The sequence below is a fragment of the Thamnophis elegans genome, chromosome Z (assembly GCF_009769535.1).
Source record: "Thamnophis elegans isolate rThaEle1 chromosome Z, rThaEle1.pri, whole genome shotgun sequence".
Classification (NCBI taxonomy): domain Eukaryota; kingdom Metazoa; phylum Chordata; class Lepidosauria; order Squamata; family Colubridae; genus Thamnophis; species Thamnophis elegans.
The window spans coordinates 80265721-80287130 of NC_045558.1; the positions used below are offsets into that span (position 1 = coordinate 80265721).

Below are 21410 nucleotides of genomic sequence, written 5' to 3' on the forward strand. Positions count from 1 at the left end.
AAAAATACAAAAATAGGCAGTAGGAGGAGCAGTGTCAACATCTGGAAGAAGCTAATAGGACGGGACATACTAAGGTCATGTTTGTCATGGTGAAAATGATGCAATCCAGCTTTTCAGCATGGTAAGGAACTCTTAAGGACTGCATTGGGAGTGTATTAAATGACCAGCAGAAAATCAAGAACATATAGAAAGAATATAAGGAAGGATTCTATAGCCATTTGACTTATTATCAAGATGACAATAATGACAGCCCAATCAATAAAGAACCAAACATCTTGAAAGAAATTGTAGAATGGGCCATGGGGAAATTGTCAAACCTGAAAATCCCAAGTTTTGATGGAATACCTGCGTAATTACTAAAACCGGGATGGCGAACCTATGGCACGTGTGCCACAGGTGACATGTAGAGCCATTTGTCAGGGCACGTGAGGCGTTGCCCTGTCAGCTGGCCAATGTGCATGCGCCCGCTGGCCGACTGAGTTCAGCCTTTTTTTAAACTATTTTTTGCCCTCCCCAGGCTCCAGAGGCTTTATAGGAGCCTTGGAGAGGGTGAAAACAACCCCCCCCCAGGACATCCTTTGGAGACTTCAGGAGCTTCCCTGAAGCCTCTGGAGCGCAAAAAACTGGCCCTACAAGCAAACCGAAGTCACTTCCGGTTTGCTCATAGAGCTGGGCCCCTGAAGGCTCGGGAGGGCTTAAACCGGGCCTATGAGCAAACCGGAAATCCGTTCCTGAACTTCCAGTTTGCCTTGTTTTTTGTGCTCCGGAGATTTCAGGGAAGCTCCTGAAGCCTCTGGAGGGCCTCTGGGGTGAGAGGGACTGTTTTCACCCTCCCCAGATTCCTATAAAGCCTCTGGAGCCTGGGAAGGGCGAAAAAAGAATCCCAAAAATGGGGGGAACGCCTGTCATACATGCATGCATGCTGGGGGTGTTGCGCATTGCATTATGGGTGTGGCATGCCCGCACACAACCCCCCTGCGCTTTCCCGCTTATGGCACGCAAGACAAAAAAGGTTCGCCATCACTGTACTAAAACCAGTGTCAGTTAACATCATCACTGCCCAATGTCAAGAGATATGGAAAACATGTCAATGGCCTCAGGACTGGCAAAGATCTGTTTTTATCCCATTATTAAAGAAAGGCAATGCCAGAGACTGTTTCAACTATCATACAATTGCATTCATTTCTCATAGAAACAAGATTCTATTAAAAATAATTAAACAGAGACTACAGACTTTTATCATCAAGAGTTATTTGATGTACAAGCAGGCTTTAGAAAGGCACGTTGCACTTGAAATCACATTGCCGGTATTAGATGGATTATGGAAAAAAACATGTGAATATCAAAAGGATCTTTATAGTTGCTTTACTGATTACAGAAATGCTTCTGACTGTGTAGAAAACAACACAGTGGACTTTGAGCAGCTTTGGATGATCTTTGTGTCCCAATCCACATGAGCAGATTTACCAGATCACCTTACATTGATCAGAAGGCAACCGTGAAAACACTTTATGGTGACACAGAATGGTTCAGAATCAGCAAGGGAAATGTGTTTTACTAGCTTTTTAATTCAATCTGTATGTGAAGTGATCATGAATTACATTTATTTTAAATAGATTTAATCCTCTGCCCCTTATATCCAGAGTTCAATAGCTGCCAAACAGTTTTGTCAGCTCTTAGAGGACATATCACAGCAGATATTCCTATACTTAGTATAGGAAATTTTAATTCTTGCTTTAGAATTATAGAACACTAGCTTAGATATAATGTTCATTAACAAATGTTCAAGTGTTGTCAAATATGTACTTTAACTTTCTCTCTCTGGAATTATAAATAAGAGAAAAGTATTCAGAAAAGACTTACTCAGATATTTTGTCACAACAGAGAAATGAATTTCTTAAAAACCTGCTGGAACCCTGGAAATAAAAATAAGCAAAGTATGAACAATTTTTCTGTCACAAGAAATCCTATGTAATTTTTTGCATAATTTTTAAATATAATTTCTATTGCTCTGAACAAGTCAAGTATTTTATTGTTAATGTCTGACAGCAATTGAAACTGCATTTAGTAGCTTTTTAAAATAGTTCAGAAATCTTATTTCAGACTAACCGAATTGATCAGCTTCAATGGACTGAAAGCCATTTCAGTAACAAACTGTTCGTAGAAGCTTCAATGGACTGAAAGCCATTTCAGTAACAAACTGTTTGTAGAACCATCATAATTGATCTAATGGAAACTATTTCATGAAAATAGCCTTTTTATTATGATACTCTTTAAATAATGTTATTGGCTTGTAAAATTGCAATCTATCCTTCTTGTCACTATATTTGATTAAATACTCACATTGTAATGTTTATTTAATTAAATCACAAAAAGTATTTCAGCCTTAATAAAAAATACACCAAGCAAAATTAATTTTCAACCAAACTCAGAAAAAGTAAGTTTATTCTTTAAAACACCTTCAAGTATAACAGCTATATGTAATTTATTTTAAATAAATAATAGCATAATATTATTCTTTTGATAAGCAAATTTACCTAGACTTCATCAAAATAAAATGTCTTCTCAATTTCAAATATATCGGCAACATGATAATAGTGCCTAATATACCCCTATCTCTATCCCTATCAGTAAAGAAAGAAAGAAAAATAGCAGGGAACTTTCAATGTCCAGTCTCAGGAGAAACTGATTTCAGCATCTTTCAGAATCACTCTATTAATTGCAAGTAAAATCTGCAATATTTCTGCATGTACTTTTGCTCTACAGAAAGTTCACATGTCAGCCTGGTCCCTTGTTTTTCATTTTTCATTCTTTCTTAGCTCTGCAAGGGAGGGAAATTAAAATAAGTTGAGGGATGCCAATTTCCCCTAAAGTTTGAAGCTATAGAAAACCAAGATTTTTCACCTGAATATTCCTTTTAGGGAATTATAAGAAAAAATAAGAATGAATGAATGTTTATTATAGTTAAAAGCCACAGACAGAAACTATAACTGAAAATAGTTAAAAACAACCATTAAATGAAGATAGAATAATACAGTACAAGCAATTGTAATAGCTGGTTTAAAAATGTATGCTACAACTTCGGGAGATCTTACACTAATTAATGTCCAACTTTCATGGCTGCTGCACTGTATTTTTCTAAAATCTCAGTAATAAAAAATTTACAAAGGTAAAATTTACAAACCTGAAAAAAAGGTTATGTAAGTATTGTCAGATCAAGTACTGATGTAAAAGGGGCAGAATATAAACATGAATATCTCATAGATGGCACAATAAAATAACACGTTAGATTGTTTCAGTGTCTCCAGTTTCACATGAAGTTTCATATGAACAAGTACATTTCTCGAACAGTATTTTAAAACATCTTTCCTATAATAATGTCAAAAAGAAAAGTTCATGCATTTCTCAAAAAATGTACTATATATACTTGTATTTCTTTACATGGAGGAAGTGACATTGCTCAGCTTTTTCTGAATGAGAAATGTTTCACTGCCATCAAACTGAAGATTTTATAATATGCAATCTATCAGCGATGCAGGAAATTATGGAAGACTTCTTCAACTCTTCAACTTAAAAGAAAATCCAAGGTTCTGTGCAGACCACAAGATGGCGTTATTCTGCTATAAATAAAAACTGTACTGTCAAAAGACTCAGGGTTATAAACAAAATATATTCATGCACACCATGAGATAATTGGTAAAGACTGGAAATCTGTACAATTCTTCCATTTTTGCAGATATATACAGCATCAAATTTGTAGTATAGAAAAATGAATCATGAACCTGGAATAAAATTCCTGCTTTGGAATTGTGTCTCTTGTTTGAAAGTGAACAAAGCTTTCTCTTTTACAAGTCTATGCTCTCTGTAACAATTGTTACTGTTATGTTACATACTTGACAGTTGATATGCAGAAAGCAGGGTTTTCATCTGAGATAGATAGATAGATAGATAGATAGATAGATAGATAGATAGATAGATAGATAGATAGATAGATAGATAGATAGATAGATAGATACATACATACATACATACATACATACATACATACATACATACATACATACACAGTGACATATGGTGAGGTTTATGGCTGATGAGGCAGCAATTCTTTTAGACTTGTGGACTTCAACTCCCAGAATTCCACAGCCAGGCATGCTCAGTTCCGATGTAAAAACGGCAGCATTTGTTTATAAGTTTCCTTCATTCTTTTTCTTTTTCTTCTCCCTTCCCCTCCTTCCTCCCACTCTACCTCCCTCCTCTCAAACACACACACAAACACACAAACACAACTTTTTCTCTCCCTCCCTCCCTCTATCCATCCATCCATATTTCCTTCCCTTTGCCTTCTTTCATTCCTTCCTTTCTCCCTTACCTCCCTCCCTCTTTCATTCTCCCTTCTTTTTTATTTCTCTTTCTTTCTCTCATTTTTTCTTTCTCTCATTCTTTCTTTCTCTTTTTCTTCCTTTTCTTTCTTTCTCCCTTCCCTCCCACCCTTTCTCCCTTCCTGTGAAGAAAGGTCTTTGATAGGATGAAGAAAAGCCTGACGTTTTGAAACAGAGAACATGCCCATTGATCATCTGGCATTTTTAGAACCTCATTATTGATTAGCTTAGCCTGAGCAAAGATAGATAGCAGTACTTTCAATAAACTATCAACTCAAGCTCAGTGCACTTGGAGATCCCCAAACAATGAGGATTTCTTTTTTTCTTTCTCACTCTTGAAGGCCTCCCCGTAGCCCATTTTTGCTCCCAGAGGGCTGCAGGGTGGCTTGCTAGGCACCTCCCTGTGCCCTGTTTTGGGCCTAGCAGGCCTCCCTGAAGTCCCTGGGAGCCAAAACGGAGCTTGGGGGGCATCAACATCCCCATACCCCATTTTGGACCTAGCAAGCCTCCCTGAAGCACCCTAGGAGCCAAAACAGGGTGCAGGAGTTCCGTTGCAGCCCCTCACACTCCATTTTGGGCCTAGCAGACTTCCCTGAAGCCACCTGAAATGAAAATGGGACACAGAGGGACTCCTGGAATGGGCGAGGGAAGGTATGGGATGGTGGGGTGGAGCAAGCTCTGGGGAGGGGGGCAGAGGAGGCAGCTCAGGGCAGGCACCACATGGGAACTGGGAAGGCAGCTTAGGCAGGCAAGCCGCCCAGGACTGGTTTGGGGGCGTGGCTAACCTGCCATCCCTATCTGTTCGGAGACCCAGGCCCAATTTCCACTACAGGTTCGCCCAAACCAGTGCAAACCAATAGGAACCCACCTCTGGCATGTACGTATTAATTTACTACCTTTAATTCCATTCATTGTCCCAGATAACTTGTAATATGATTTCATGTTAAGTCTCAAAATATTGATATGCTAAAAGAAACATAAAACCTTTGGGGATGTACATTTCTGAATCTGAATTAACACTGTTAACAATGTAGAAAAACAAAACCTTACCTTTGGTTCACATTTCCTGTAACAGAAATATTTGTAAACTAAAAAAAAAGAAAAAATGGAATTACTCCAAGACTACACATACAGAAAGTATCCTCAGATTATTCTTGTACATTCAATTTCAAAAATTCTCTTTCACTGAATACTGTAGATGTTCAGCCATTTTTTTGAATTAGGAGAAACCAATGGAATCCATATTTTTCCCTTTCTCTTATAATTATATAAATAGTTCCTTTCAAAATTTCTCTATGTACATTTTTCTATATGCGGTTAATACCTTAAATAACTTTCAGAAAAATTAGGCATTCACATATATCAGAAAGTAGTCAGAGTAATTAAATTGTGATTTATTTCCAAGGAAGTAGTAAAAACCAATGAAGTACCTGCAGATCATAATGAATCATAAATTCTTACTGACTCTCAAGTGACCATGAATGATGTAATCACGTGACTTGATCTAAAACTGAAATTGCTTTTGCAACACTCAGGAAACTGAATTTAAGCAAACCGTTTAAAAGTATATTCATTGCAATTCTTATTTAGAAGATGATGTTCCTGAGCACTAAAGGAAAAAAATGTTAATTCATAATTGGAGTTACTGGGAGATTTTTCGCAGACCATATTCAAATAATACATGTAAATAATACATATATAAATTTCTCTCCAACAGAAGACTTTCTTAATTGGCTAATTTCATAATATAAAGGGGGCTATATACACTGATTGAGTTAGTTATCACAGTTAAGAATTCTATACTTGGTCTCTCTATCACATATTAATGCATGACTTTTCCCAAGCTTTGATTGCCCTCACATTTGAAAATGATGGCATATTATTAAAATAATAGGATGGTTGCACGGTATTTTATGAACACTAACCGGAAATTAAAAGTCATAAATGAATGTTTCAGCAACATGCCACAATGTGTTAGCAAATATAAGACTTTAAATGTATATTATTTTATCCAATTTTACAAAACTTCAAAAATTAAGCAAAAAAATCTGCATTATAATTCTGCATTGTAGCAGAAGAGTTTGTACAGTGGGTGCATTATATTATAATTATCTGCTGCTAATTCTACTGTGACTGAACATAATTTTAATCAAAAGAAGAGACAACAGAATCCTCCAACATTCAGGTGACAGCTATTCCTCAAGGATCCTAAAGAGGGCTATCCCAACACCTAAATTCCAACCTATAGATTTATTGACTAAAGATTTGCAATTCTCCATTGCTGGGCTGGTTGGGGGTGGTGGTGCTTAAGAAGAGGCCCTATGAAGTTTGTGAGGGTACTGATCAAAAGATAAATGAGGAGAAAGGTCTTTGGCCTGGTGCGATGAGAATCAGGCCTAAGACCTGGGAGGACCCAGTGGGAATGGGGAAAGATCTATTGGAACCCATTGTGGGCAGGAACTGAAGTATGGAAGTGCTACCCTTGAAGAGCATTTGGAAGTTTCAAACTGTGCAGAATGCAGCAACACACACAATTTTGGGGGTCCTAGATTGCCCCAAATTACACCACTGTTCTGCGAGCTACACTGACATCTGGTTTGTTCCCAAGTGCAATTCAAGATGTTTATTATTATCTGCATGTCATGGGTCCAGATTACTTGAGGAACTGTCTTACCCCTATGGAACAGGCCAACCTCATTTGTCCCAGCAGAGGAAGCATGCTGCAGTTATCGTCAGTCCCTCCCAAAAAAATGAAATCCAAGGGAACAGTCTTTTCTGTTATGGCTTTGACCCTTTACAAAATCTTCCCCCTTGAGATGAGATTGTCTCCCATCCTCATCTTCCTCATGAACCTGAAGACCTGGATTTGCCAATTGGTTTGGGTCCCCGATGGGTGAGTACCACACAGGAGGTGCAGTGGTGGGTTGCTGCTGGTCCGCACCGGTTCTCGCAAACCAGTTTGTCACCGGACCCGGAAGTAAGTTCCGGAACGCCTGCCCCAGCCCTGTCACTCACTCGCTCGCCCCACCCGTCTGGAAGCCACTCCATTGCTCGCTCCCTCTGCCCGTCCGCACTATCCTAGCCCCACCTACCGCAAACTGATTGGCTGACTCACCAATCGCCCCACCCACCTCTAAGAACCCTATCTAAACCCACTTACCTTTTTTCCTGCTTGGCTCTCTATTGCTGCCTGCCGACTCCAAGGAGGTAAGTAAGTCGCAACTAAGCACGGGGCTTTGCGGCCTTGCAAGGATCCCGGACTCACTTATAGCACAGGGCCGCATGGCCACCAGAAAGCACGGGCGCAGAGGCGGGGCGGGGGCGGGGGCTTAGCGGTGTGGCCAGCATCTTTAACAAGTTTGGGGACCTTGTAGGGCCTTTGCAAGGTCCCCGGACTTGCCCAAGATGCCAGGCCGCCTAAAAACATGGGCAGAGGGCGGGGCAGGAGCTTACGTGGTGCGGCCAGTGTCTTTGACAAGTTCATAGACCTTGCAAGGCCTTTGCAAGGTCACCGGATTTGCCCAAGATTCCAGGCTGCCAAAAAGCATGGGCGCGGGGGCGGGAGCTTATGCAGCGTGGCTTGGCCACCAGCAAAGGACCTCCTCGGACTTGACCAGCAACACCCTGCCCGCCGCCCAGCAACACGCTGCAGCTGCCTCCTCCTTGGCGGCCGGGCCGGGCAGGGGCATGGGCACAGCCCAGGAGAGGGCAGTCAATGGGGCGCAGCCCAGGAGAGGGCAGTCAATGGGGCGCTGCCCAGCCAGCCCTCCCTCAGGAGCAACAGTGGCGAGTTCCAGAATGTTGCCTTCAAGGTGAGTGGCAGGCACCATGGGGCCGGGGAGCAGGTCTCACCCGGCACCCACCCAGCCACCACTCGGTGGGCAAGGGTTCAGGGACTTCTGCTCCTTGTGATGCACTTTACAGCCACCGGAGCCCTGCACAGACCTCTTTGGGGTGCTAGAAGGAATCCCCCCTGGCCAGGTTGCCCAAAGAGATCTATGCAAGGCTCCGGCAGCTGCAAAGCGAAAACGAGGGGCAGAAGTCCCTGAACTCAGTGGGGCAATGCAGCTCCAGCAGTAGCAGTAGTTTCCCCCTTCCTCCGCCCAGCTCACCGCCCCCTCCTTTGCTTAGGCTCCCCGCTGGGTTCGGGGACTTATGCCCCTCCTGACGTGCTTTGCAACCCCTGGAGCCAGCACGGACCTCTTCATGGTGCTGGCTGGGCAACCTGGTTCTGGGGATTCCTCCACCCAAAAAAAAAAAGATTGGCTGCTCGTCTCTCCAGATCTTGTGGCTTTTCAGGATTTTCTTTTTAAAAAACGCCTCTCCGGGTGAAAACCTGCGAGGTTGCTTTGGAAGGGAACAGATGGGCAGCATTTCCCCCTGCCCCCCTCCCTGGGTGCCTGCAGCCTCAGAGCCTGCAGTCTTAAAGCAAGCCTTTGCACAGTAAAGAAAATCTTCTCACAAGCAAGAGAAGTTCTTAATTGCCTTTACTGCTGCAAGCTCCAAGGCTGCAGGCACCCAGGGATGGGGTGGGGGAATGCTGCATGTCTGCCCCCTCCTAAAGCAACCTTGGTTTTCAAGATCGTCTGCAGAGGCGTTTTTAAAAAGAAAACAGTCTTCTTGGGAGGGGGAATGGGCTGCGATCAGAGCAGCCGGCGCCCGGGGCGCCCTGGCGGGTGGGCAGACGGTTCCCTGGCACGACCCTAACTAGGTAACATCATCAGTCCTAGAAAGGAGTGGGGTTGGGGGGAAGGAGGCGAAAGGAGAAAAAGGAGAAAGAGAGGGAGAAAGAGAAGGTGGGCAATAGTGGGATCCTTGCTGCTTTCTGAGCTTGGTGGTTTTCTTACAGACATTTCATTACCAAAATAGGTAATATCATCAGTGCTACAAGGGAGTGGGGTTGGGGGGGTAGGAGGAGAAAGATAGGACAAAAAGGAAAAAGATAAGGAGGGAGAGGACTGTGGGGTTTTTGGTGTTCTCTGAACGTGGTGGTTTTTAATAATCTTTAGGGAATTTTTATTTATTTATTGTTTATAGAATGTTTATTACAAGAAACGTTATTCCTTTTTGCAAATGTTTTATTTGTGATGCAATAAGTTGCTTTTAAGTGTACAGGTTGGTGCATATGTGTCTCAAGGTGGCTGCTTTTCTATGGGCAGGCCAAGTTGGTGCAAGGCAACTTTGCCAGATTTTGTGTGTTTCTGTGTGATACCTGGTTCATTGTTTAGGTAATTGTGAGGTGGTTGCTGGTTCTGTGAGCTTCCTGGCACTGTCCTTTATAATTTCCCACAATGCCTTGATGGTTTTTATTCCAATGGCTTTGTCTTTCCTGTTCTCAGGGTTAGGGGAAAAAAACTGGTTTCATCTGCAGTCTTTTGGGGGGAAATTGTTATTTTTTGGTGTTTTCCTGGCACTGTCATAGTTTGTGTGTGTGGATGTGTAATGTCCCACAGTTATTTACACATTAATAATGATCAAGTACTAATAATATTTTCTTATACATTTTAGTGACCTTTCCTTACATAATTTGTGTTTTCTTTCATACTTTTAGATTTTTAATTGCTGTTTCTGTTAGTTAACAATTGATAAAACAAATCCCACGTGAAAAAGTATTCGAAGCCTTCTTGATTTTAATTGTCAATTTATTCATTCCTGCACATTCTAATATTTATTCATTTTCATATCTTTGTTTTTTCCACTGTTGTGAAAACACAATTCCAACAGCTGTTAACATGTGTAAAATTAAATAATGTATTTATTCCCTTTGAAATACAAGTAGTAAGTAGTAAGCTACTTACCTTCTGTAAGTAGCTCTTTTATTGTTTTGTGTCCTTATTTTAATCTTATTTAAGTAGTAAGTGCACAAAATAATAAATTTCCTTTTTTATATCTTCTTTTTGTAGATCATCCATTGGGGCAAAGAATTCAGTGACATCATCTTGGTCACTCCCATCCAGTCACATGACTGCCAAGCCATTCCCACCAGGTCACATGGCCGGCAAGCCACCCCCACTTGGTCACAATGCTGGCAAGCCACTCCCACCTGGTCACATAGCCAGCAAGCCACTCCCACCTGGTCACATGGCCAGCAAGCCACTCCCACAAAGGAGGCCAGACCCACAGAGTAGGTTCCAAAATTTTTGAAACCCACAACTGAGGAGGTGGTTGATTGAATAATAGCAGCTCCCTCTTCCTCCCCCCCCCACACTACATTCTACTCTCTTCCTCTCCATTTTTGAGTTATAGCCTGTATTTTTATAGCATGTTTATTTTGATGCTTTATTTTGATGCTGTTAGCCACCCACAGTTTATCTTGCAGTGAGATGGGAAACAAACAAATTTAATAAATAAATAATTAGAATTAAAAAAAACCATATAAATGCAAGACACTAAGGCTTACCTCTGCATGAAATACCATTGGAATTCCTTATTTGATTGCAGGTACTACAAGATTTGGTTTTCTTAAAGTGTTTACTCTTGAATACACTAGAGTCTGAAGCTAAGTCTTCTGTCTGGAAGGAAGGAAGTAAAGCAAGAGTTTTAGAAGAAGTTAATAAGGATATATTTACACTAGAAAAGCTGGTGAAGCAAATATTAAAACAATTGTAACACATACAAAATAATACTTTAAACCATATCAAAGTGTATCACCTACAGAAATATTTATAAATAAAAAAACTGCTTTTAACAGTAAATAACAATAACATTTCACTCACATAAAAGAAAATAGCAGAATGGAAGGAAAGACTTGAAGTTTATAGAAATATCAAAAAATTGTCTTTACAAGATATAAATAAGAAATGAAGAATACATGCATTATTTCAATGACTGAGTTCATTCAGTAAGCATAGTATATGCAGAAGAAGTGGAAAAATAATCAGGAGTGTGATGATAGCTTCTTAAAAGGAAGCACCTATCCCGTTATATCCTGCAAATTTTATTGGAAGTCCCTATTGCTCATTTTTCCTTGTAATGAATAATTATTTTAGGCTTTAATAATTATTGATAACAAGTAACATTCTTTTGAGAAAACTGCAAGAAAGAAGGAAAACAATTGCCTTCCCCCCTTCCAATTTTCTCTCCTATCTAACTCTCTCTAACTTTAACCGTTGCCATTATTCATTTTTTACCCAGTTGACAATAGGAGATTGACACTACAGATTTTGTGCTGTATGGATAGTTCTCATTCTGTGTCTAAGACTGGGACTGACAATCTGGTCAATCTGGCAGAGGAAAAAGAAGCAAAGCAGCTGCTTACTTCAGCTTTCTCTTGTTGCAGACCTGTAAATATCATAAATGCAAGGATTAGTTATAAAGTTACTTTTTTATTAACATTTTTATTGTTTGTGGCCCTGAAAAGGAACGTTTATGTAGAGCCTACATCCGCCACTCCCCCCAATTGCTTTTATAGACACATCAATTATGTTAATAATTTATTTAACTGGAAGGGCCTCTGGAGATTTTATAATCCACAATAATCTTCCATGCAAATACACTAATAAAATATATAGTGGCAGAAGGGCGGGGCTGACGTTGCTATGACACAACATGCAATCTTGGAGCTCCAGGATTGCTGTCGATGTCTCTGCTGCTGGATGGTCCTTTTGGACCTAAACTGTCCCGTAGAGACTGTGATAGAGAAGGACACATCCTGCTGATCTCAGAGACATCGTAAAGTCCCTGATTGATCCAGGAGAAGCTCTTTTTTCCAGCGAAAGAGGAGCAGATTGAAGCTGCAGAAGGTTGGGACAGCCCCTGAATGGAAGAAAAGCAGGAGAGGGAGTGTGTTGAAATGGTGGGACAAATTTTTACTATTTGAGAACAGAACACCCAAAAAGATTTAGAGTAAATTAAAACTGAACAAAGAAGAGAGCAAGCAGCGAAATAAGCCTGAATTAAACTTAGTGTGTTATCTTTTTTTAATTTTGCTTTTTTATGAATGGAATTTTTACAAATGCCTCTTAATTTTTAAATTGGACTGGTTTCTTTTTCCCCTATTCTTCTATTTTTTCTCTTTTTCATATTTGTGGATTATGATTTTCTTTCTTTTCTTTTTACAATGCTCAGCTAGATTGTTTGCTTTTAAGCACTTTTTTCTTTCTTAAATTCAGAATTTAAAGAGATGGGTAGAGGCAGAGGAAAAAGAATCAACACTGCCATCTAGAGGCTGGAAGCTTGGAAACATCATTTTTTATTTCCTTTGAACATTTGACTCATATCTAATACTTCAAAGCTCTTGATTTTGTTTATTGAAAGAGATAGTGGGAAGAGTACAGATTGTTTGTGCAGGTGCTCTTCTGGAGTACTATCAATTGCTGGAATGGAGTGAAGAGAAAATCTTGACTTGAAAGATCATAGTGAACTTGTTTGAAACTTAACGGAAAAGCTTTCAATGTCTTAGTGGCAGTATAACCTGGAAGAATGGGCAACATGAAGAAGAAAAAGAATTAACATTGCAAATGATTATGATTGAAATTCAAAAAGTACAAATAAGTACAAAAACATTGAAAAGAGGATGGAGAACATAGAACAAAAAACAAAAAATAGAGGGAAGAGTTAAGAATATTTATCAAACGATGATGAAATTTGAAGATAGAGTTCAAAAAATTGAAAAATATGAAAGAAGTGATACGAAAATTGTTGATATTGACAATAAATTGAGCGTGGTTGGAAATGACAGAAGTGGAATCTTGAAAGGAGAGATTAATGAACTGGAACTCTATCTCAACCCCAAAACATGGAAGAAGAAAAGGGAGAAAATTTGGCAGAAATAATGAGAGAAATTTTGGCAGAAGCACCAGTGATAACCAAAGGCAAGCGGATGGAAGGACATATGGAGGGTTTCGAGTCTATACAAGATATGCAAGGAACAACAAGGTGCCAAGAGAAGTCCACATAACACTTATCAAGAAAACAATTAGAATAGAAATACCACAAATGGCAAGAGATATAGGACTGCACTACTACAGGAAGGATACAGGATGAAGAAATGAAATATTAGAATAAAAATTAAGTTAAACTTAGTTAAATTTATAAAATAAAGTAATAATAGTTATAGCTAAATACATGATTAATAAGGATAATAATGCATATGTGTGTGTGTGTGTGTGTGTGCTGTATTTGTGCTGATAAATAAATAAAATAAATAAATAAAATAACAAAGGCAACAGTAAAAATATTGGGTTTCTGTCTGGATGGTCTCTTATGATGAGCCAATGGACAGAGAATGGAAGCAGTGAACTTCCTCCCATATTTGGGCATACCAGGGGTTGCGACTTTATATATATATATATATACATACATACATACATACACACATATATGCATACACACACACACACACAAAAACACACACACTAGATTGATAATATGAAATTTTATATAAATTGTAAGTGAGGACTATGGAGAGGATGCTTAAAAGCCTTGTTATAAAAGATAAATAATTCTATATAGAATAGAATATAAAGATATAATACTATTGGATGAATTCAAGATGATGCAAATGCCATAATATAAATTTATCTTAAACTTAGAATAATTTATATAAAAAGGATGTAATAATAGCTATAGTCAAATGAATGTCTAATAACCATAACAATTGTATACATATATATTAGAATGATGATATGAGTTTTTATGTAAATTGCAAGTGAAGACTGTGAGAAAACACAAATGTTTTGTAACCAATCAACACACTGTAAGTAATTGGAGAAGGATTTTTATTTGTGTGTGTTTATGTCTGTATGTTTTATATTTTTTTGTCTAAAAATAAAAAACATACGCACGCACGCGCACACACACACACACCTATGTGTGTGTGTGTGTGTGTATATATATATATATATATTCTGAGGTTTTCGCGGGTGTTAGTATGTAGGTCTTTGGTTATTCGGGTTTTCTCCCGCGTAAAATTGGAAGTGTCTTGCCGACGTTTCAACGAAGTCTCATTCATCATCTTCAGGCTTCTTGCTTCCAGGAATATGCAAGGAACAACAAGGCTTCTTGCTTAATTGCTCCTGGAAGCAAGAAGCCTGAAGATGACGAATGAGACTTCGTCGAAACATCGCCAAGACACTTCCAATTTTACGCGGGAGAAAAGACGAATAACCAAAGACCGACATACATACATACATACATACATACATACATACATACATACATACACACACACACACACACACACACAAAGAAGGAACACCACTCAGACCCATTGTCAGCTCCATAGGCTCACCTCTACAGAATCTTGCTAAATTCTTCGCCAAACAACTTCAACCCTACACAGAATCCATTACCTCACATGTACAAAACTCACTCCACTTCATAGAAACAATAAAGAAACAAAACCTACAACCCAGCGACCTACTCGTGAGCTTCGATGTCATATCCTTCTTCACCCAAGTGCCTATAAAAGAAGCCTTGACAGCTTTCCGAACAAACACAACCCCCCTAAACACTTCCTGGACCTGACCAACCACTGCCTAACCAACACATACTTCATCCATAATGGACAAAGATACAAACAGATAGAAGGAACACCCATGGGATCACCTCTCTCACCCGTCATCGCAAACTTATACATGAAACATTTTGAAACTAACGCCTTAGATAAATCTGAACACAAACCCAAACTCTGGCTTAGATATGTTGATGACACTTTCGTGATTTGGCCACAAAAACTGGACTACTTCCTCACACATCTCAACAGCCTACAACCCAAAATACAATTCACTATGGAAATAGAAGCAAACAACCAACTTCCCTTTATGGACGTCCTAATCTACAAAAAACCCAATGGCTCCCTAGGACACACCATCTACTGGAAAAAAACACACACCAACCGCTACTTAAACACACAATCCCATCACCACCCTGCACAGATCAACTCTGTAGCCAAGACCCTCATCTCCAGAACCAAACGCCTAGCTGACAAAGACGATTTGAAAACTGAATTACACACTCTCATAAACGTATTAATCTCCAACAGATTTCAAAGAAAAACAATTACCAACATAATCCAAAGGGAGACTCCCCCCCAAAAACCGAGACACAGAACAGGACAACAGCATCACCCTCCTCCCTTACATCAAAAGCACTACAGATAAAATCAGCAAAATTCTCCACAAGCACAATATCAAGACAGCCTTCAGCACTGACCAAAAAATTGCCAACATCTTAAAAAAACCCAAATACAAGATCCAGCTAAAAAACCAAGGAGTCTACAAAATACCATGCAAAATCTGCCCTGCCACATACATTGGACAAACTAATAGGAGAATAAATGCACACATTGCATAACACAAGAATGCAGTCAGAAAAAAAGAAAAAACTTCCTCCCTTTTCCAACACCTTAAAGCAACAGGACATGAAATTGATTTTGAAGGAACCAAATTAATCTCCAAAACAGAACACTTCAACAAGAGAATACATACATACATACATACATACATACATACATACATACATACATACATACATATATATATATATATATATATACACATACATACACACACACATACATACATACAGGCAATTGAATAACAAAAGCAATGAAAGTCTATCTCAAGGAATCTTGGGTCACTAAACTACTGAGGTGGTGGTTGTACAACAGTCACATTCATTTAATGATGTTGCAAAAAAAAGTGAAATAGGGGCAGTCACATGGGTAAGCCAATTTATTACCATGACAACTTTTGATTGCAATGGGCAGGCTCCATAAGAACTATCTGTACTTCTAAATTAATTTTGTACCCATAAAAGTTAGATATCAATGCCATGTTATCATTGATATTAGCCTTAAATTGGGCAAAATATTTATATACAGATACAGAATACACCAAATGTTCTTGGACCAATCACTTTCTTTCATCCTGTCATTCATGGGGGATTCTGAAAATAAATGAGAATAGCATGCTTACAATTTTTTTTTGTATCCTAAAAGCTAAAATGCAAAACATCTTAATTTGCTTTAAAAACATAAAATAGAACCTAATAGTGTTAAGATGCTTTTTTCTTTCTCAAGTTGGTGATACATTTCGTGATTATCAAAACACACAAGGAAAAAGAACACAAGAAGGGGAAAAATCATTCAAAACCTAAAGATAAGATAGTACTCCAATTGCAGTAGCCTCTATAGTTTGCTAACAAGTAAGCTTATCAATAGACTTTGGCTCTGCCATGTTGCCCTTCAGATATAACATGCAGCATGCCAGAATCATACCAAGTTGAATGAGGTTATTTTCAGTACATGCATTGCCTATTTCAGTTAAAGAGTTAGTTACCAAGATTAAAAATAAAAATTTTAAAATGGGATGGGACATCTGTTTGGAACCTCTATCTTAATGCATAGCCAAAAACTTAATAAAAATAACCCATTATAAACATTATAATCATAATCTCATTCTATTCTGAGATAGAATTAAATTTATTAAATTTCACTCGGCTATATAATCTACATCAGTCATATGATATTTTGCGTTTACTGACTATACCCAATATTTGTTTTTATTAATCAAAATTATCATTCTTTATATTCTTTTTTCGTTCTTCTTTTCCTTATCATACCTCCTCCCCTTCTTATTCTCCTCCTTCTTCTCAGCATCTCTGTTGGCAACCTTGCTGTTGAGGTTGCATAGCACTACTATCAAATGAATCAGGCGAGGCAGGTGGTGGGGCAAGAGTGGTGCCATACTGCATGCTTGGCCCCCACCATCCAATGTCATCCTCCAGCTCCTCTGCATACACAGGATGAACCTCCCACAGCTGGCTGCCCACTCTATCTTTGCTTGCTGTGTGGTGCATGCAGCAGGCAAGATCGCATGCTTCTCCTCATGCCTCTGCTAGCTGAGGGCCGTTGTAGCACTCAGACTCATTGCACAGTCCCAGAGTCTGCCAACCAAAGGCCATCAGCCCCCACATGCTTACCACCTTCTGTGCTGCCCATCCCCCCCAAGGGTTGACAATCTTAACTGGGGATTGTTTTGGGGGTAGAGCTTATATTAGAGCGTTCTATTAAAAATATGCTAGGGCTTATTTTCTGGTTGGGTCTTATTTTAAGGAAAATATGGTAACATTATCAATATTAATGAGCATGGCCTTTGTTTGCCATGCCAATGTTGGTGGGAGTCTGGTTTTCTCCATGGTCTTCCTTGATTGGGATATTGATTTCTGCTTGATTGTTCACAGCCTGTTAATCTAGACCAGTGGTTCTCAACCTGTGGATCGGGACCCCTTTGGAGGTCAAACGACCCTTTCACAGGGGTCGCCTAAAACCATCGGAAAACACATATTTTCAAAAAAATACGGAAAACATAAAATAATTTTATGGTTGGGGGTCACCACAACATGAGAAACTGTATTAAAGGGTCGCTGCATTAGGAAGGTTGAGACCCACTGATCTAGACTATCTGAGTACAGACTGGAAAGATTGTGGTATGGTCTCTTTGTTTTCTTATCTCTTTTGAATAGTGTGTAAATTTGATTAGCTGTATTTCTATTGATGGCTGATTTGCCTAAACACTAAGTTTCTAGGAATTCCCTAGCTTTTTTTTTTAGCTTATCTAGGATACTCACAATTTCCCGGTGGAAATTATGGTTGAGTCTGTCCATGGGTTGTGAGATTAAGGCCTTTTCAAGATGTCCTTTAACTGCTAGCTGATATTCATGAAAGTGTCCTGTTAGTCTTCTCCCTACATAGTGGTTGTTACATTGCTTGCATTGTTTATTGTATTAATGCCTGCTAGCAGTTTAATTAATTGATCTGTTTAGCTAATACTACAGTTTACTACATAAGCACACAAAAAAATTCATTAAACAGAAAGAGAGAACAGAAAAACGTTTAGTAAGCCAGAACTTAACTCTTTCATATTTGAAGAAAAGGCACATTAATTTTTCCCTTAATCTATGCATACTATTCTACTGTCACTTGGATAACTACAAAGAACTCCAGATTATGGAGCATAAGATTTACAGAGGGATTTAGATGTCAAGGCTAGCCCTATCTATTAGGTTGACATGCTGCCTTGGGAATGTAACTTAAGGCAAAGATAATAACCTTATGCTATATTTACAGAGAACCAAATGATGGATGGCAGATAAATGATTCATAAAGTATAATCCTAAAATGAAAGGCTGAAGAAATGGTATAGAAAAATGACCAAAGGGCAATATAATCGCACTGTTCAAATACCTGAAAGGATGTCACATGCGGAATGCCAAGACCTATAGCAGTAGACTTATATACCGCTTCATAGGCCTTTCAGGCCTCTCTAAGCGGTTTACAGAGAGTCAGCATATTGCCCCCAACAATCTGGGTCCTCATTTTACCCACCTCGGAAGGATGGAAGGCTGAGTCAACCCTGAGCCGGTGAGATTTGAACCGCTGACCTGCTGATCTAGCAGTAGCCTGCAGTGCTGCATTTAACCACTGCGCCACCTTGGCTCATTGCCTATTCTTATTGCAGAATACAAGACATGAGATAATGAATTTAAATTACAGAAGTGCCAATTCTAATTGAATGTTAGGAGGGAAAAAATCCTTCTTTATAATTCAGTAGTGAAACTAATTAGCCTGAGAGGTGATGATCCCCTCTATGAGCATACATTGAAGCAGAAAATAAATATCAATTCTTTAGAATGCATTAATTTGGATGCGAGAATTAACTAGCAATGCTGGTCCTTTTTAACTTTAAAATTCCATGATTCTAGAAACACACACTTAATTTCAAGTAAAGCTTTTGTTTTGAAAATAAAATCTAATAAATGCTGTAGGAAAATCATGTACAATTCATAATTGAAATCTGTATTTGCCTAGCCAGCTAAAACAGTAAATTATGAAACAGGAACATTTCTGTTCTATACTTTGCAACTCCACATGCATTGCTTAATGAAATTTCTGACCAAAAAGATCTGGTGTGTCATCAGTCACCTCCCTTGCCCACAAAGAAGATGATATATCAGTTTTTTCTCCACTTTGGAACCTCAATTTAGCAGACAGAGAAATGCCTTCCTGCAGGCAAGAATGAACAATCTCACCCAATTACAGAGACATGTTGTGGGCTACGAGTTATTTTCCAAACATAAAAGGGAAATGGAAATTGGCTATCCATATATTAACAGGTTAAAACAAGCTAACTTGCAGATGGATGGAATCAAAGTGCCTTATCTGACTAACCTTAAAATTAATTGCCTTTCAGGGATGTTTTTTCCTTGATGTGCATTTTTCCCTTGAAGCAGAACTCGTATATCAAAAACATACCACACCACATCAATACAAGAGAGAAGAAGACAAACATATATACCCTGAGATTCTATATCTATCTTTTTAAGTTTGCTACTCTTTTTAGGCAAATATGCAAAGTGACAGGTTAGTTTTTTTCAAAAAGATTTAGGAACAGATTACATTTTTTTCATATTTTTATCACAAAAAAATGTCATGGCAATTATTTGTGCCACAGAGTACCTTTTTAAAAATATTACACTCAAGCTTAAAAATGCAAATAACTAACAGCTCACATTTAATTATTTTGATAGTGCCTTTTACGCTGCTCAGATACTAGATAAAGAGTTACATTAGGTCTGCCAAGAATTGGCAGATTGCCTCGTTGCCTTGTTTTGCTTTTTCTCCAACAATCTAAATGGCATATTAAAATTTCAAAAGTTTCAAAAGTAAGTCAAAAATTGTAGAAAGGTCCACTATCATTTAGAACTATGCCCAGAGCTAGCTACAATTCCTTGGATCCTAACTCTGAGTACTCCTAATACTTATGGTTTGTAGATTAATAATTTAATCACTATTATTATTATAAAGAAGATAGGCCATAAAGTTTGGAGCTCTCTAGGAAGAGGTTTTGCTGTTTGACCACTATGTTACCTTGCAAAATACATTGCTATGTCAGTTTCTCTTCTAGAAGTTATCTAAAAATGAATAAAGAGTAAACTAGAGCCAAATCAGAGATACATATTTACTAGATACATTATAACAATCTATTAAGCATACTTTCATTCTGCTTAACAATGCAGTTAGTCTGTAACCTACAATCACAATTAGAATCAAAATTACCATTGTTAAGCAAGTCAGTTAAGTGAGTTGTGCCTAATTTTATTACTTTTTACCATGGTTAAGTGAATCACTGCGGTTGTTAAGTGAATCAGTTAAGTATATCTCTTTGTTGCTAAGTATACCTCTTCCACCACTGGTTGTAACTCAAGGATTATTGTATTTCCTGCACATTTTTATTTTTAATGTTATGTGCAATTCACAACTTTTCCTCCCAAATTAAATCTATCCAGCTGGGAAAATAATAAGATAAGACAAGATGAGACAAGACAATATTTATTGTCTTTTTTTTTTTTACTGTGAGCACACTGGCACACATTGCAAATGAAATTCTGTTGCCTGTTCTAAAAAAAAAAAAGGATGTATCTACCCATACACATATATAACACACATATATACGCATACAGTACATACTGTATGTTACATACATACACACAACACACACACATACCCTAACCCAACCAGAAAATAAGCCCTAGCATGATTATTCAAAGCTCATAATATAAGTCCTAACCCAAAAATAAACCCGTTAAAATCAACAGCAAGATTAGTGCCATATCTCCCCCAAAATAAGACCTAATACATCCTGTAGAGCAAAAAATAATATGACCCCATTTTATTTTTGGAGAAACACGGTGCACACATATGTGTGTGCGTGTGCATATGTGTGTGTGTTTGTGTGTGTGTTTGTGTGTGTGTATGTGTGTATCATTGTCCATTTTGAATACATAGTAGAAAGAGGCTACTTGATAATTTACAAGGTTGATACTATATGGAACAAAACTGTGACTGAATCTAGATGTTCTGCTTCAGATAACATGAAGCCTAAAGGTAACAAGGAGAACATGTGATAAAGAGGATATGTAGCATCTCAGACAATACTGGATAGATGGAAGGAGGTGAACTACCAATAATCTTTTCTGCCATCCTCACCACTCTCTGGATTGCCTTCCTGTCCAAAGCAGTAATGC

At 38.6% G+C, this 21410-nt stretch overlaps 1 protein-coding gene across 1 annotated transcript in view; it reads right to left on the minus strand.

Annotated features, from left to right (window-relative positions):
* The window catches only part of TNS3 (tensin 3), a 162936-nt gene that overhangs the window by 132657 nt on the left and 8869 nt on the right, over positions 1–21410 (minus strand). Inside the window, exons 2-4 of the mRNA XM_032238256.1 lie at positions 10783–10894; positions 5433–5470; positions 1864–1916 (exon numbers count right to left, since the gene is read on the minus strand). The gene's annotated coding sequence lies outside the window, so the exon portion shown is untranslated. The remainder of the gene's footprint in view (positions 1–1863; positions 1917–5432; positions 5471–10782; positions 10895–21410) is intronic.